At 49.2% G+C, this 15,904-nt stretch overlaps 1 protein-coding gene across 5 annotated transcripts in view; it reads left to right on the top strand.

The window, feature by feature from the left end:
* PTPRS (protein tyrosine phosphatase receptor type S) overlaps positions 1–15,904 on the top strand; it is a 161,244-nt gene that overhangs the window by 20,096 nt on the left and 125,244 nt on the right. For 4 of the 5 annotated variants that reach the window (XM_029216691.1, XM_029216690.1, XM_029216689.1 and 1 more), the window contains exons 1-2: positions 10,183–10,389; positions 14,120–14,293. The gene's annotated coding sequence lies outside the window, so the exon portion shown is untranslated. Of the gene's footprint in view, positions 1–10,182; positions 10,390–14,119; positions 14,294–15,904 lie in introns of those variants that run through there. The other variant, XM_029216688.1, reaches the window with a different exon arrangement.

Below are 15,904 nucleotides of genomic sequence, written 5' to 3'. Positions count from 1 at the left end.
TAGGTTCTTTGATGCCTCTGATAATATGATTGAATGTTCCGAGGTGACATCTGCCATTGGCAATGGGGACAGGGGTCTGAGACTAAGAGAGAGATGCCAGGAGGGGGTTGGGGCCTTGGGTAGCCAGAGGGGGAGATGGGCACTGCCAAAGAGAGGTTTGGGGGGGCTTCAGACCCTTCTAAAATTTCCATCAGGGACTGTGGAGCCACCCCAAAGAAACTGAAAACCCAAGTTTAAGAAGTGAGTGCACTGTGCAAACCCAGGCTCAAGATGGTCCCCTCAAACCCCCAGCTACCCCATCCCTTCCAAACAGACACTACAGCTGAGCCCCCGATCCCTGGAAATTCTGGAAGGAAACCCAGGGCAAGAGGGGTCTGAGGAGGGAAAGTGACAGGGCAGCAAATGTTTTATGATAACCCCTGTGTATCCAGCCCTGGGCTGTGAGGTCCCCAAGGGACCCCAGGATGGCAGGGATGCAGAACTGGACACAGACTCACCCAGCCCCTTGGGGTCAAGGAGAAGGGACCCAGGGGGCTGGGAGACTGGAACAAACTGGGATTAAGAGCGTGAACAGGAATTTGCCAAGCAAAGAGAGGAGAGTTCTAGGCAGAGAGAAGGTGACCCATGGAGTGGGTGGAGCATGGAGGAGATTGCTATAGGCTGAATGTTTGTGTCCTCTCCAAATTCATACATTGAAACCTAATCCCTGATGTGATGGCACTAGGAGGTTAGGCCTTTGGGAGGTGCTTAGGTCATGAGGATGGAGTCCTTATGAATGAGATTAGTGCCCTTATAAAAGAGACCCCAGAGAGCTCCCTTACCCTTTCTGCCATATGAGAACACAGTGAGAAGATGGTTGTCTACAAACCAGGAATCATTTGGTGTCTGAACTCGGCAGCACCAAATACGCCAACATCTTGATCTTGGACTTACAGCCTCCAGAACTGTGAGAAGTGTCTTGTTTATAAGCCACCCAGTCTATGGCATTCTGTTATAGCAGCCTGACCGGACTAAGATTGACTATGCAAGGAAAATCAGGAGGGCTTCTTGGAGGAGGTGATATTTGAGCAGAGACTTGGAGGATGAGGAGGAGCCAACCATGGGGAGATCTGGGGAGAAGACTGTTCCAGGCAGAGGGGACAGCATGAGCAAAGACTTTTAGGCTGGACCACGCCTGGTGTGTTCCAAGACCAGCAGGGAGGCTGGCGTGGCTGGAACAGAGTGAGAGGAGGCGAGGGTAGGGGGTAGCTGGGACCAAACCCCAGAGGTGCCATTGCACTAGTCAAGGCGAGCGATGACGGTGACCTGGCCCAGGCAGTGACAGCAGGAGTGGGATAGAGCGGAGTGCTTGAATTCAAGGTATCATTTGGAGACAAAGCCCCAGGCCTCAGTGGTAGAAGGAAATGGTGAGGGAGAGGCTGAAAGAATTAGGGATGACAGTCAGCTTTGGGACCCTTTCCTCCCTGGCACAGAGAAATCATCAGGCAAGTTTTGGTCACAGACAGATGGTAGGACCAGGAGGCGACTCAGGGCCACCCAGCCTCCCAGAGATGTCACTGTGCCTCGCAGCGTCCCAGCTCCCACCAACTGCCGGTAACATGCGGCCCAGATGTTCCATCCTGGGGACAACTGTGCCGGGCCTTCCCCGGCACCAAGCAGGTTTCGTCTGCAGCAGTGACAACTTCTTGGATGCCTCTGATGGGGAGGCAGTAGGGCAGGGCGGGGCTAAGGGGAGGACCCTTCTTGGCCAGGAAGCTGTTGCCAGCTGTCACAGGGAGGGGGCACATGGGCAGCAGAACCCAGAGTGTCTGGCATGGTGCTGGATTTGGGGTCTTGAACCATCAGATGGGAACCCCTCCCTGGAAGAAGGAAAGGTTGGGGTCCCACACCAGACACTTGGGGCCCACAATTTCCAATTGCAAATTCTACTTCCAAGGCTTTGTCCCAGCATTCCCTGGCCCGGGAGTGGCCTAGTCCCTTCCCCTTTCATTCAATCCCTCAACAAGTATTTATTGAGCACCTACTGTGTACCAAGCACTGTTCCAGGCACGAGGAAGATATCAGTGACTGAAATAGACCAACAAAAGAAAACAAACCGGGCTTCCTTGGCAGCGCAGTGGTTGAGAATCTGCCTGCCAATGTAGGGGACACGGGTTCGAGCCCTGGTCCGGGAGGATCCCACATACCGTGGAGCAACTGAGCTCGTGCGCCACAGCTACTGAGCCTGCGCTCTGGAGCCAGCAAGCCACACAAGCGCCTAGAGCCCGTGCTCTGTGATGAGAGAGGCCACTGCAATGAGAGGACCATGCACCACAACAAAGAGTGGCCCCGCTTGCCGCAACTAGAGAAAAGCCCGCGTGCAGCGACTAAGACTCAATGCAGCCAAAAACAAATTAATTAATTAATTAGTTAATTAATTTTAAAAAAAAGAAAACAAACCAACCAACCCCCGACCTCATGGAGCTCAGTCTAGTGTGAGAGGCAGGCAATGAACTAACGAATGGGCAAATAAAATATTTTCAAAGAATGTAAGTGCTGGGAAGGATACAGAACATGTTGTGATGTGAAAGGAAAGACAGGGAAACTTCTTGAGCTGGGGGTAGTCAGGGTGGGCCTCTGGGAAGAGGTGGCATTAAGCTGAAACAGGAAGAAGAGCCAGCTATGGGAAGAATGAGGGGAGGTCCTTCCAGACAGAGGAAACAGCAAGTGCAAAGGCCCTGGGGCAGGATAGTTCCTGGCAAGTAGGCAGAAGAGTGAGGGGACCCTTGTGGTGGGTACTGAGTGAGCGGGGGGGGGGGGGGGGGGGGGGGGGGGGGGCCGGGAGGTGAGCAGTGGCTGTGGTGTGGTGGTGGTGGTGATGGTGGGCAATCCTACAGGGGCGTGGATTTAGCCAGGTGTCGGTAGTGCTCTCTGTATATAGAGACCCGCGGAAGAGGAGCAGGTGTGTGCAGGATCTTTCCCAACAGACCTCAGAGAGGGTGAGGCATTTGCCTGCAGACACAGCAACTAACGCACCAACCTGGCCTTTCCCCACGACCCTGATATACTGGGGCCCTAGAACCCAATAGGAAATTTTCTCCAAGTCAAAAAAAAATTTTTTTTAATTTAAAGAAGCTCTGCATGGCCAGCTCTGTCATATCTGTTCAGGGAGCCAGCAGAGGAAGAAGAGGGGAAGAAAGAAAGGAAAACAAAAAAGCTCAATATTTCTATTGTCCTTATCCAAATAAATTGAGATGTATTTGTGAAAGTGTCAAGGAAACCTCCAAGAGTGAAACTATAAAATCACACAGCTGCTCGGAAGGCCCATGACAGACAGCTCAGATTAATGTAGCTGTATTTTTATGGTCTGTTAACAGTTGATATGGGTTTTAAATATATTATCTTCCATTGTATTGTCTGTCATTTAAAAAACTGCTCATGTCTCCTGTGTTTGCTTTTAAAAGGTTCTTATAGAACATTCCACCACTGAGCTCCCAAATCTTTTTATTTTTTTCCTATAGATATATCATCACAGGTCTTCTTCTCCCCCCACCCCCGAGCTAGGTTTTCCCTGGTACTTTCATGGGTAATTTACCACAGAACCTGTTGGAACCCCCTGAGTTTCTTAATTCAGGGAGCAGCTGCCGGAGGCTGGATTCTTGTCTAGTTGGTGATTTCTGAGGTGTGTAGATGGAACTGCTCCAGATGGGATACGTTTCCATGTCTATCAAAAGGGGCCTGACTTCGGAGGGCTCAGAGTCTGTTTATGGAGACTTGTAGTAACCAGCTAATGCTGTGATCATGCCGAATAACAAACATCCCCTGCCCCTGCCTGCTGCCCTGTGCTCTCAGTGGCTTATAACAACAGACACTGGTTTCTTGTTTCCAGGTCTCCGCTCTCTCTCGGTGAACTCATCCACTCCTGCAGCTTTGGTGATTCCTACCAAGTCTGATCCCAAGCCCTGAACAGCCTTCTGTGCTCCAGACAAGAATAGCCAGCTTGTCCCACCTCTGGTTCAATATTACAAACCTTCCTGTCCTCTTCTTGGGAACGGCTCCATCAACCCATCTCACATCCCCTTTGATCAGAGACCTGGGCATCCACTGCCCCTCCTCCCACGTCCTCACCCATCACCTATCAGTTTCGACATCCTATCCATTCTATCCTCTAAATCTCTCTCTTATCCATCCACTCCTTTCCCTCCCCACAGCCTCTGATCCACTCAATTTCACCTTAACTTTGTCTCTGGACAACAGAAATCACCTCCTTCCTGGTCTCATGGACTCTATTTTCTCCCCCTCCAATTTACCCTCCCTAAGGTGACTAGAGTAATTATTTTTTAAAAATTTAACCTGATCAAATCTCTCTTCTGCTCAAATGCTCCTGTGGATCCCCAGAGGATAAAATCTAAGCCCCTCGACCTGCTCTTCAATGTCTTCATATAGGACCCCCATTAAGTCTTTCTCCTTCTCCCTAAATTCTCTCCTGTCATAATTCTACACTCTAGCCTGTTTCACTAATTCTTAACCTCCCCACCCAAATCCCTAGCTCTTTCCAACATACAAACCTTTGCACATGTTTTTCCCTCTGCTTGGAATTCCCTTCCACATCACAAACTCCTATGCATCCTGCATGACCCAGCCTCCATTGCCTTTCCTCCAGCAGAGAGCACCTTCAATCTGTACCTCACTCTACAACCAGGATTTGTGGCTCCCATGAGCCTAAAGCAAGTTCTGCATTTGTTTGTTGTCTTCCCAACTAGACAATGACCTCCCTGTAGGCAAGGGCTGCATTTTCCTCTTCTGGGCACTGCCAGCCCTCACCCCAGGAATGAGCATGGCTCTAACTACACAGAGCAAAGGAGATGGCCTAGTACAAGGCATTAATTACAGAGTCAGGATGATTAGAAGCAAGGCTGGTAGACTGCAGAAGTTCAGGCAACCACAGAACCATAAATAACGATGTACTAATTGTGCAGGAAAGACAATTAGGGAGGGAGGTTTTGAGTCACTGGTTCCACGGTCTGGACAATTAGACATTGGGCCATATATAAGGGATGTGCTTAATCGCTTGGTTCGGACGATTAACAGGGCACCCGAGAAATAAAGCAAAATGCCATCATGCAGCCAGGCACAGAGCCAGGTGGTGCAGCCTTGAGGACTGGAGTCTGGCTGCCCAGACTCGAATCTTCCTGCGGGACCTTGAGCAAGAGACTTCCCCTTGCTAAGCCTCATTCTTCTCATCTGTAAAATGGGGACGTCCATGGTGCCCGCCCCAGAGGGTTGACCAAGGCCATGTGGATGATGTCACACAAAAGCATCGTTATTACAAACAGCAGCAAGGCATCCTGCTAGGAGATGCTCTTTGCCAAGTCCTAGGTGGTGCATGATACTAACCACCCAGCCCAGACAGTGGGAGAATGGGGCAGTGCACGTGATGAAGAGAAAAATCAAACGATGGACACAGAAGCTGGGAGATCTAACAGGGTGCGATTTACTCACTGCAAAGAATACAGAGGTGGTCAGGTGGATACTGCCACCCTGTCCCAGCCCTTATAACCCACCCCATATGGATCTGCCTTGAATTATGTTCCCTGGGGACCATGGAGCTGGGATCAATGGAGTAGACAGACCTGGGTTTGAGTCCTGGTAATGCCACTTTAGGAAAGTGCTTTCCCCTGGCTGAGCCTCAGTTTCCTCATCTGTAAAATGGGTGCAGTGATCATTCCCATCTCTCCAGATTCAACAAGGTGTCACACACAAAACACTTAGCCGCCTGCCTGGTACGAGGTAAGAATGTGATACATGGTGACTGTTTTATAATCATTATTAACATCAGTGTATCATTTTTTTGTTACTGTCATCCACCCTGACATGTTTCTCACGATTCCCACATGACTGTATCTGGGCTCCAAGGCAGGGATATGGTAGGATTCAAAGGCATGTACAGAGGGGCTTGATAAAATAGGAGTCATTCTACTCAGAGCAAGACTTCTCTGGGTGGAGATTTCTCTGGGTGGCCAGGTTGCCAGTGTCCTGATGAAGAGCGATGGCTGGGTCAGCCTGAGGCTGTCAGGGTTAGATGAGAAGAAGCCGGTTGTGGAAAGATCCAGGAGAAGGCACTCCGGGCAGAGGGTACAGCCAGTGCAAAGGTCCTGAGGCAGGATCATTCCTGGTATGTTCAAAGAACAGTGAGGCTATATAGCTCAAATAATTGAAAGCAGGGTCTCAGACAGATACTTTTACACCTGTGTTCATAGCAGCATGATTCACAGTATTCAAAATGTGGAAACAACCCGGGTGTCCACTGACAGATGATGGATAAACAAATTGTGGTCCATCCACACATTGAAAGATTTTTCAGCCTTAAAAAAGGAAGGACATTCTGGCACATGGATGAACCTTGAGGACATTATGCTCCGTAAAATAAGCTAGACACAAAAGGACAAATACTGTCTGATTCCACTTATGTGAGGTCCCTAGAGGAGTCACATCCATAGAGACAGGAAGTAGATGGTGGGGGCCAGGGGCTGGGGGAGGGGGTGAGGAGTCAGTGTTTTCATGGGGACAGAGTTTCAGTTTGGGAAGATGAGGAAGTTCTGGAGACGGATGGTGGGGATGGTTGCACAAGAATGTGAATGTCCTTAATGCCACTGAGATGTGCGCTTAAAAATGATTAAAACGTTTTTATGTTACCTATAATTTACCACAATAAAATAAATAAAATAAATGAGTTTTTAATAATAACAACAACTATAATAATAATAAACAGTGAGGAGGCTGGGTGGCTGGAGGGGAGAGAACAAGGTAGAGAATAAGAGGTGAGGGCAGAGAGGGAACATTAGGTAAACGCCGACTCCCCATGCCCCTCCCCCAGCCCCCACCATCTACTTCCTGTCTCTGTGGATTTGACTCCTCTAGGGACCTCCTATGAGTGGAATCAAACAGTATTTGTCCTTTTGTGTCTGGTTTATTTCACCAAGCATCCTGTCCTCAAGGTTCATCCATGTTGTAGCAGGTGTCAGAATCTTCTTCCTTTTCAAAGGTTGAATAACATTCCACTGTGTGGATGGACCACAATTTGTTTATCCATCATCTGTTGACCGACACTTGGTTTGTTTCCACCTTTTGGCTACTGAATGATGCTGCTGTGAACACAGGTGTGCAAGTAACTCTTGGAGTCCCTGCTTTCAAATCTTTTGTGTGTCTACCCACAGGGGCAATTGCTAAATGAAATGGTAATTCTATGTTTAATTTTTGAGGAACCACCATACTGTTTTGTTACTTTTTTTTTGCGGTACGCGGGCCTCTCACCGCTGTGGCCTCTCCCGTTGCGGAGCACAGGCTCACGGACGCGCAGGCTCAGCGGCCATGGCAGGCTCAGCGGCCATGGCAGGCTCAGTGGCCATGGCTCACGGGCCCAGCCACTCCGCGGCATGTGGGATCTTCCCGGACCGGGGCACGAACCCGTGTCCCCTGCATCGGCAGGCGGACTCTCAACCATCTGCGCCACCAGGGAAGCCCACGTCTTTTTATTTTGGTTTCTGGTGTCTTCTGATGTATAGAAGTTTCCAATTATAACAGAATCTTCTTTATCACTCTGAGTCGAGGGAGGCTGGGAAGGGCAGTGAGGCCACTTGTGTAGGCTCATGAACGGCTAAGGACCTAATCAGGTGCACTCCTCCCTGGCCCTGGAGAAGACCCAGGAATGGAGCATGGCTTCAGCAAATGGACCCCCAAGAGGAACTGATACTAGAAGAAGTGGAGGTTTCTGAATCAGAAATTAAGATGAATTATGGAAAATAAAGCAGCCATATTTTGTGTCCACCTGAGTTGGGGCTAACTTCAGAACCTGTGATTTTTATTTGTCATCTGTCTCCTTTGCTGAATCAAGAGCACTGTGAGGACAGAACTGTGTCCATCTCCTTTGCCAATGTGTCCACACATCCAGCCCAGGGCTGGGCATCCACTAGGTCAGGAGTCAAACTTTTTCTCTGAAGTGTCAGATTGTAAATATTTTTACCTTGCGGGCTAGATGAACTCTGTTGCAACTACCCAATTCTGCCATTGTAGCAGCAAAGCAGCCATAGACACATATAAATGAATGGACATGACTGGGTTTTAACAAAACTTTATTTACAAAAACAAGCAGGGGGCCAGATTTGGCCCTGGGGCTGCAGGTGGCTGACTCCTGCCATAGGTGCTCCAGGAATAGTTGTTCGATACTGGGAAGGACTCCTGAAAGGAAAGGGCTGCCTCTGGCCCTAAGTGGTTCTCCAGGTGAGCAGAGAAGGGTATTTCAGGTAGGGAAAACTGCATTCAGAGGTCTGGAGGTGGGAACGTGAGTGGATGCTAAGGGTGATTCAGGGGTGGGGGGACTAAGTTACCCATTGTGGTCATCATGGGCACAATGGTCTGGAGGGGAGGGGGTGGGATTGACTCCAGAGAGCCGTGGGAGCCATAGAAGGTTGTAGAGCAACAGAGGAGTTGCCTATTACGCTGGGGCTCACTGTGAACTTATTCGTCCATCCAGGGCAGAAATATTTGAGGTCACTTTTGCTGTAATACAGTTTAGAAGGAGCTTGAAGCATCCTCTCCCCAAGACAGGTGCCCTTATGAGAAACCCTGGGTCCTTCACCCACCCTGTAAGAGCCAGAATTTTATTGAGTGCTTGCTATATACCAGGGCTTTTTTTTTTTTTTCAGGTAAAAAAAAACTATGTTTCTGGGGAATTCTCCAGCAGTCCAGTGGTTAGAACTCGGCACTTTCACAGCCAGGGTCTGGGTTTGATCCCTGGTCGGGGAACCAAGAACCCGCAAGCTGCACGGTGTGGCCAAAAAAAAAAAAAAAAAAGAAATTATGTTTCTCTTTTCCCTTTTGCCATTAGGAAGCTCAGATCCAAGTGTAAGGTCCAACTATAACTATGGGACAATACCTTATTACAGAGCCCCAAACAAAACCAGGACACTTATTGTCGCAACCACCCCTCACAGACTCTAATGAGACAGGAACTGTCATCAACCCCATTTGAGGAACCCCCATTCCACCTATGCACAGTGTGTGTATTTCACACGGTTTTCCCATCAGAGTAAGATGATCAACCATCCTGGTTTGCAATGAGGGACTTTCAGTGTTAAAACCAGGGAAGTCCTTGTCAAACCAGGATGAGTTGGTCACCCTGTACAACAGCTTGAAAAAGAAACAATCGAAAAAGATCAAATTGCAGGCTTTTTGCACCTAGTGGCCTGCACACCCAGGACCATTTAAATGAATCATTTAGATATCACGGAAGTAGCTGAGCCAAGTGTGTCTTTTTTGCTGAGCACTTGTTAAAAGATCAATAAAAATAATACCAGTCAACAAACTCCTAATCTTTGCCCCTGGAAGAGGAGACAGAGCACAGCTGAGCCAGCAGAGAGGTGGCACTGGGGTCCCGAGGTCTGGTCCTGCATCTGGCTTGCTGTGTGGCCTGGGGACCATGCTGCGTGTCTCTGGGCCCCAAAGGGCACCGCTGGCTGGGAGGCTCTGGCAGCTGCAGCTGATCACGGGGGTTCTCTAAAGCAGGTGGTAGTGGGGAGAAACGTGCCACCACCCTGAGGATAAACCACTCACGGTGGTGGTAGGTGAAGCTGGAATGTTTATAACTTCTTTCCCATCCTCTACGTCTGCCTGGGTCGAGTCCCATCATCACCCACCGGGACCAGTACTGTCCCCCGGCTCCTGCCCACGTCCCCTATGGTTTGTCCTCCCAGCAGCAGCCAGAGGGCGCCCGTGAGCACCTGAGTCAGGTCCTACCCCTCCTCTGCCCACAGCCCTCCAGGGCTCCCACCTCCCTTGGGTAAGAGCCCAAGTCCCCCTGAGACCCACAAGACCCCGCACAACCAGCCCCATCTCCTCCTTGCCCTCCCCTCCTCCCTCTCTCCCCCTCGTTCACTCTGCTCCAGACACATGGACCTCCTCACTGTTCCTCCAACACGCCAAGCATGGTCCTGCCCCAGGCCCTTTGCACAGGCTGTACCCTCTGTTTGGAACACCATTCTTCCACATGTTCCCATGGTTTTCTCCTTCTCATCATTCAGGTCTCAGCTCAAATGTCACCTCCTCAGAGGGGCCCTCCTTTGTCATCCCAGCTAAAGTTGCATCCCCTCACTCCATCACTTTTTTTCCACATCACCGTTTCAATTCTGACTATCACTTATCAGTATTTGAAATGACCATTTGTTGTTTGTTTGCTTGCATATTCTCTGTCTCTCTCCAGCTTCCAGCAGCTCCAGGAAGGTGGGAAATATTGTCCCCTCTGCTCTCTGCTGGACCTCCAGTGTCTAGAATAGTGCCAGGCATACAGCGATGATCAATGTTTGTTGAACGAATAAATGATACAACAGGAGCAGACAGGGAAAGAACACAGAGGTGGGCATCAAAGAACTTGTGTTTAATTCCTAGCTCTGCTATGCACTGGCTGTGTGACCTTGGGTCAGTTGCTTAACCTCTCTGTGCCTCCATTTTCTGGAATTATTTCATCTAATGAAATAATTCACACAATGTGGCTTGCATGGTGCCTGACAGCTACTTAGCCCTCCCTAAATGAGTCACTCTTACCAGGTCAGTCAGTATCCCACTCGTAGGACCAAATAACCTTCATCTCAGATACCTCGCCAGGTTAGGACATGTGGACCAGTCTCTCTTTTTTTAATGGCTGCATGTGTTTCCATAATATGCATGTTCCATGGTTTATCTACCATGTCCCCACCTGCTGGACACGTCACCAACTCCTCAGGGCACATGCTTGAACATGAGTCTTTGCACACACGTGCAGATGCTTCTCTGGGTTAATTGCTGAGGGCTGGAGTTGCTGCTCTGTTTTTTATTTATTTATTTATGGCTGCATTGGGTCTTCATTGCTGCACGCGGGCTTTCTCTAGTTGGGGGGCTACTCTTCGTTGCGGTGTGTGGGCTTCTCATTATGGTGGCTTCTCTTGTTGTGGAGCATGGGCTCTAGGTGTGCGGGCTTCGGTAGTTGTGGCTCGTGGGCTCTAGAGCGCAGGCTCAGTAGTTGTGGCGCACGGGTTTAGTTGATCCACGGCATGTGGGACCTTCCCAGACTAGGGATCAAACCCGTGACCCCTGCATTGGCAGGCAGATTCTTAACCACTGCCGCCACCAGGGAAGCCCCTGCTCTGGGGTTTTACTTGATGTCGTCAGGCTGCACAGCTGCTGTATATGCGTCCCGTTCCCCTCACCCCCATCGATACTTGATTTCATCCAATTTTTTTTCCAGTTCTCTCCCAATCTGATCAGTGCAAAGCAGAATCTCATTCTGGTTTGATTTTCTGCGGCAGGACTGTGCCTGGCATGTTGGAGAAACAGCCAGGAGGCCCGTGTGGCTGCAGCAGAGTGAGTGAGGGGGAGAGAGGGAGAAGAGGAAGGCAGGGAGGGGACGGGGACAAGTTGGGTGGTGCAATGGTTAGGCACGTAGCCTTGAGAGCTAGACCATTCTGGGTTCAAGGCCTGGATCTGGACCTCAATATCTGGGTGATCTTGGGACCAAAGACCCCAGAAAGGGGCATAGCGTCCTCATGCTTCCGTTTCATCATTTGCCAAGTGGAACTGATGATACTGTATCTGCTTCATAGAATAGAGGAGGGTCTGAGCAGGGGAGGGAAGAGATTGAATCTGTGACTTCAAAAACTCTCTTGGGCTGCCAGGGGCAGGGATGGAGGCCAGAGGACGCTGGGGTGGTCTCTCGACAAGAGGTGACAGCCTCTTGTGAGAGTCTGTAATGCCCTCCACAGCTGGGCTTGTCAAATCCTCATGCTAAACCCCTGTGATCATGTAGATCTCATTATTTCCATTCTACAGGTGAGAAAACCAAGGTCATGTCTTATTAGCGCCACAGCTGACAATGATGGAGTCAGGATCGTGCCCCCACCCCGCCCCCAACTTTACCCAGGTTTCCTTTCTCTTTCTTCTTTCTTTAAGAACAAGGATGTACTGATGTTGTTTATCCCTGCTCTGACCACCGAAGTAACACCGTTCACTGCAGAAAATTTAGAAAATCTCAACATACTAAAAAGAAAATATGAAACTTGGCTATTATCTTGCCCCAGCGTGCAGACTTCTAAGGGCGCTTCCTTTTAGTCTTTTTTCTATGCAATTACACACATTGTAATTTATTTAATGGCAACATAGTGTTTTTCAAATTCATCCTCTATTGCTAAGCACTTAGGTTGTATCTGATGTGTTGCTGTTATAGACCAGGGAAATAACTACTTGTTATAGCTACTTGTATGTCCCATCCACAATTACCTTCTTGGGGAAACGTCCTGGAATGACTAATCAGAGGTCAGATATATATTATAAGGTCTTTCTTTTTATCCTTCTTTCTTCCCTCCCTCCCTCCCTCCCTCTCTCTCTCTCTCTCCCTCTCTCCCTTCCTCCCTCCCTCCCTCCCTCCCTTCCTTCCTCCCTTCCTTCCTTCCTTCCTTCCTTCTCTTTTACTAATTTAAAACAACTTTATTGGAAATATCAATATAAGCCTCTTATATATCAAGTAAATTTTTACACACAAGTATCCAAACAAAAAATTGAAAGAAATGGACACATCCTTTTAGCAAAGTGGCGTGATGGAGGTTCTTGATGCAAAATATTGCATGATTAAGTCCTTCCTGTGAGTGACTCACTGAATGAGATTATGCTATTTCTTTTTTTTTTGTCCTTAGAAATATAGTTTCTCTCGTTGATTCTGGATTCTCAGATATATTCAGGATTTCCTCCCATGAAGCTCCTAGTCTGAGATTTTTATCTGCACTGTCAGTGTCACATCATCATTAGCTCCAGGGCTGCTCTCTCTTTGCTTTTCTTCTTTTAATTCTTATTAAGGTGAAATTCGCATCACGATCATGAGGTTTGGGATGTATCCTTTTGATGCAGATTACCCAGTTCTCAGACATCCAATTCCCCCGAGATACCCACTGTTACTATTTTGATGGTTTTCCTTTCAGTCTTTTTTCTATGCACATGGGTACATGATCTTGATACACCTGCTTTGCTTCTGCCCTCATTACAAATTCAGTTTTGTTCATTGCTAAAGTGAGGGCAAGGGGTTTCGTCTGCGGTGTGTGTGTCTCTGCAGCTTCTCTGATGCCTAGGACAGCCTGGCACACAGTAGGGGCGTGGTAAAAGTACCTATTGGATTAATTCACGAACAATACATCAAGACTTGTTTTATTTTTCAACCCAGCATGATGACATCATGATACCTTCTTTGTGAGCCTGTGAATATGGCTGTGAAATAATCAGTTCAGGTGAGGAAACTGAGGCTTGGTCTAGGGAAGTGACACCCAAGCAGAGAATCTGAGGGCTGGAGAGGGGAGCAGAGGGAGAGGCTCCAGGTAAGAGGCCCGGGACACCCCACACACCCCGGCAGGGAGGAAGGTTCTTTGATTCAATGTCAACTCCGCAGAAAGGCGAGAGGAGATGATGATAAATCTTTCTGCATCGAAAATTAATAGGGAGGAAATTTATTTCAGTGGCATGTGGATGTACCTCTCCCTCCTCTCTCCCTCCCCCAGGCCACACACAGGATGGAGTGGGGGGGGATTTGCGAACGGAGGACAGAATGGGGAGCCCAGATCCAACAACATATGGGATGTTCTCCCTAGAAGGGCAGCAGGAGAACAGAGTCTCATACCAGTGTGTAGGGAGGGGAAACCAAGGCCCAGAGCAGAGGGCACAGACCCACCTCATCCCTCCCTGTGTCACCCCCTAGGGTCCTCCATGTAGGGTCCACTCATTTGGGTGAAACACTTGATCCCAGCTCAGCCCCCATCTCCAGGCAGACTTCCTGACCCCAGTTTAGCATACAGTCAGCATCAGCTGGAGTTTCCTGTGATCACGTGTGTGCATGCACGCTCACACACACCCACACACACCAGATTACAAGGGAAGAAGGTCACTCAACTAGGGATAGTTCGTGCTCATGTGGGCTTGAGACCAGAGCTTGTAATTTTTTAACTGCAGGCATCTCTCTCTCTCTCTCCTTCCTTCCTTCCCTCAGAACCATTTAAACGATTACAAAGATGCTATTTTTATCTCAGGGAAAATTTAATTATAGACATTGACCTTTACATTTTCTTCCCAGGCTCACGTGCTGCTGGCCCAGAGTGTGAGAGGCTTCCATGAGCATTCTCAGAAGAGAAACGTCCTCTAAGTCAGAAACTCGAGATGTTCAAGGGAGAGCAGAGGCCGAGGGTGGAGGTCCAAGTTCATGGTATGGGAGGCATGTCGCAGCCCCCAGGGAGACCTCGGAGGGAAGGTATTCCCTTTTTTGTTGCCACATTTTGGAGCTGAGGTCAGAAAAGTCTGGTCTGCACTGGTTATGGGCGTGGTCTTTTCATGGGTTACCCACCTGTCTCTAATTGTATTTCCTTTTTTCCCTGGACAAATCGTCTGAGGTCTGGCAATAGTAGGAGCTCATTCAATGGTTTGGGACTTTCCCTTAAACATTTAATTATTCAACGAATATTAAATGTGTGTCAGATGCTGTCCTAGGTTTCCTAGGTTGGGAGGAAATGGTGAACAGAACAGAATGAAAAGTCTCAGTTAACAAGAGCTGACATTGTACAGTAAAAAATAAACAAGTACATGTGTACAGTGGGTCAGATGGTGGTGAGAGCTAAGGGAAAATAATCAAGGAGCAAAAGAGGATGAAGATGTGTCGGGAGGTAAATCTTAAACAGGGTGGTCAGGGGAGGCCCCAGTGAGAAGGTGGCATTTGAGCAGGCACAGAGGGCACAGCCTGTGCAAAGGCCCTGGGGCAGGACTGTGCCTGGAATGTTGGAGGAACAGTGAGGAGGCCCCTGTGTCTGGAGCAGAGTGAGCAAGGGAGAGAGAGGGAGGAGGGGAGGGCAGGGAGGGGACTGGGCACGTCACACAGGACCTTGTGGGCAGAGGGGCGGACTTGGGCTTTTACCCCAAGGGAGGTGGAAGCCCTGGAGGATTGTGGGCAGAGGAGGGGGCGGGGCCTGACTCAAGTGCTCACACGTGCCCTCTGGTGGCTGCTATGGGCAGGACAGACTGTGGGGGGGGGGTAAGGGTGGGAGCCAGGGGACCAGGGTGGAGGCAACTGCACTGGTCCAAGCTGGCAGTGATGGAGCTGGACCAGAGGATATAGAAGATGGAGGAGAAGTGGGCACTTTCTGGATAGATTATGGAGGCAGAGCCAATGGAGTTTTCTAAAGGACTGGTTGTGAGGTGTGGGGAAAAGGGGAAAGCGGAGGGTGATACTAGTGTCTGAATTGAGCACCTGGAAGGTTGGAGCTGCCATCAGCTGAGAAGGAAGGATGAGGGAGGAACAGGTTGGTGGGGTAGGGGTGAGAATCAAGATTTGGCTTAGATGTGTTATTGGGTGCCCACATGGAGATGTCGGGGGCAAGTTAGATATTAGGAGTTCAGGGGAGAGATTCCTTCTGAAAACATAAATCTGGTGGTCAATGATGGAAGAAATTTGAATCCATGGGGATGGATTTGTCCAGGAAGAAAAGGAAGAGAGAAGATGCATGAGGGCTGTCCTGTGCCTAGAACCTGATCAGAGAAGGAGAGAAGTTGTCAGAGGGACTGAGAAGGTCCAACAGAGGGGACAGAGGGAAGCCAGGTGGGTGCAGGTTCCCAGGGGCCAAGTGAGGACATTGTTTCCAGGAGGATGAGGGACGAGCCAAGTGAGATGCTCCTGGGAGTGAGAGGAGGTTGGGGACTGAGACATGACTGGTTGGTGTGCACACTGGGAGGTCACCTCAACAAGGGCAATATCGGGACAGTGGTAGGAAGGGTTCGTCACTGAGATTTATTTTATTTAATTTTTTATTTTATTTATTTTTGGCTGCGTTGGGTCTTTGTTGCTGCGCGCGGGCTTTCTCTAGTTGGGGGG

This window comes from Monodon monoceros, unplaced genomic scaffold (assembly GCF_005190385.1).
Source record: "Monodon monoceros isolate NGI ecotype Baffin Bay Population unplaced genomic scaffold, NGI_Narwhal_1 Super_Scaffold_12, whole genome shotgun sequence".
Classification (NCBI taxonomy): Eukaryota; Metazoa; Chordata; class Mammalia; order Artiodactyla; family Monodontidae; genus Monodon; species Monodon monoceros.
Note: the sequence above shows the minus strand (reverse complement) of the source record. Positions and strands in the feature narration are given on the sequence as shown.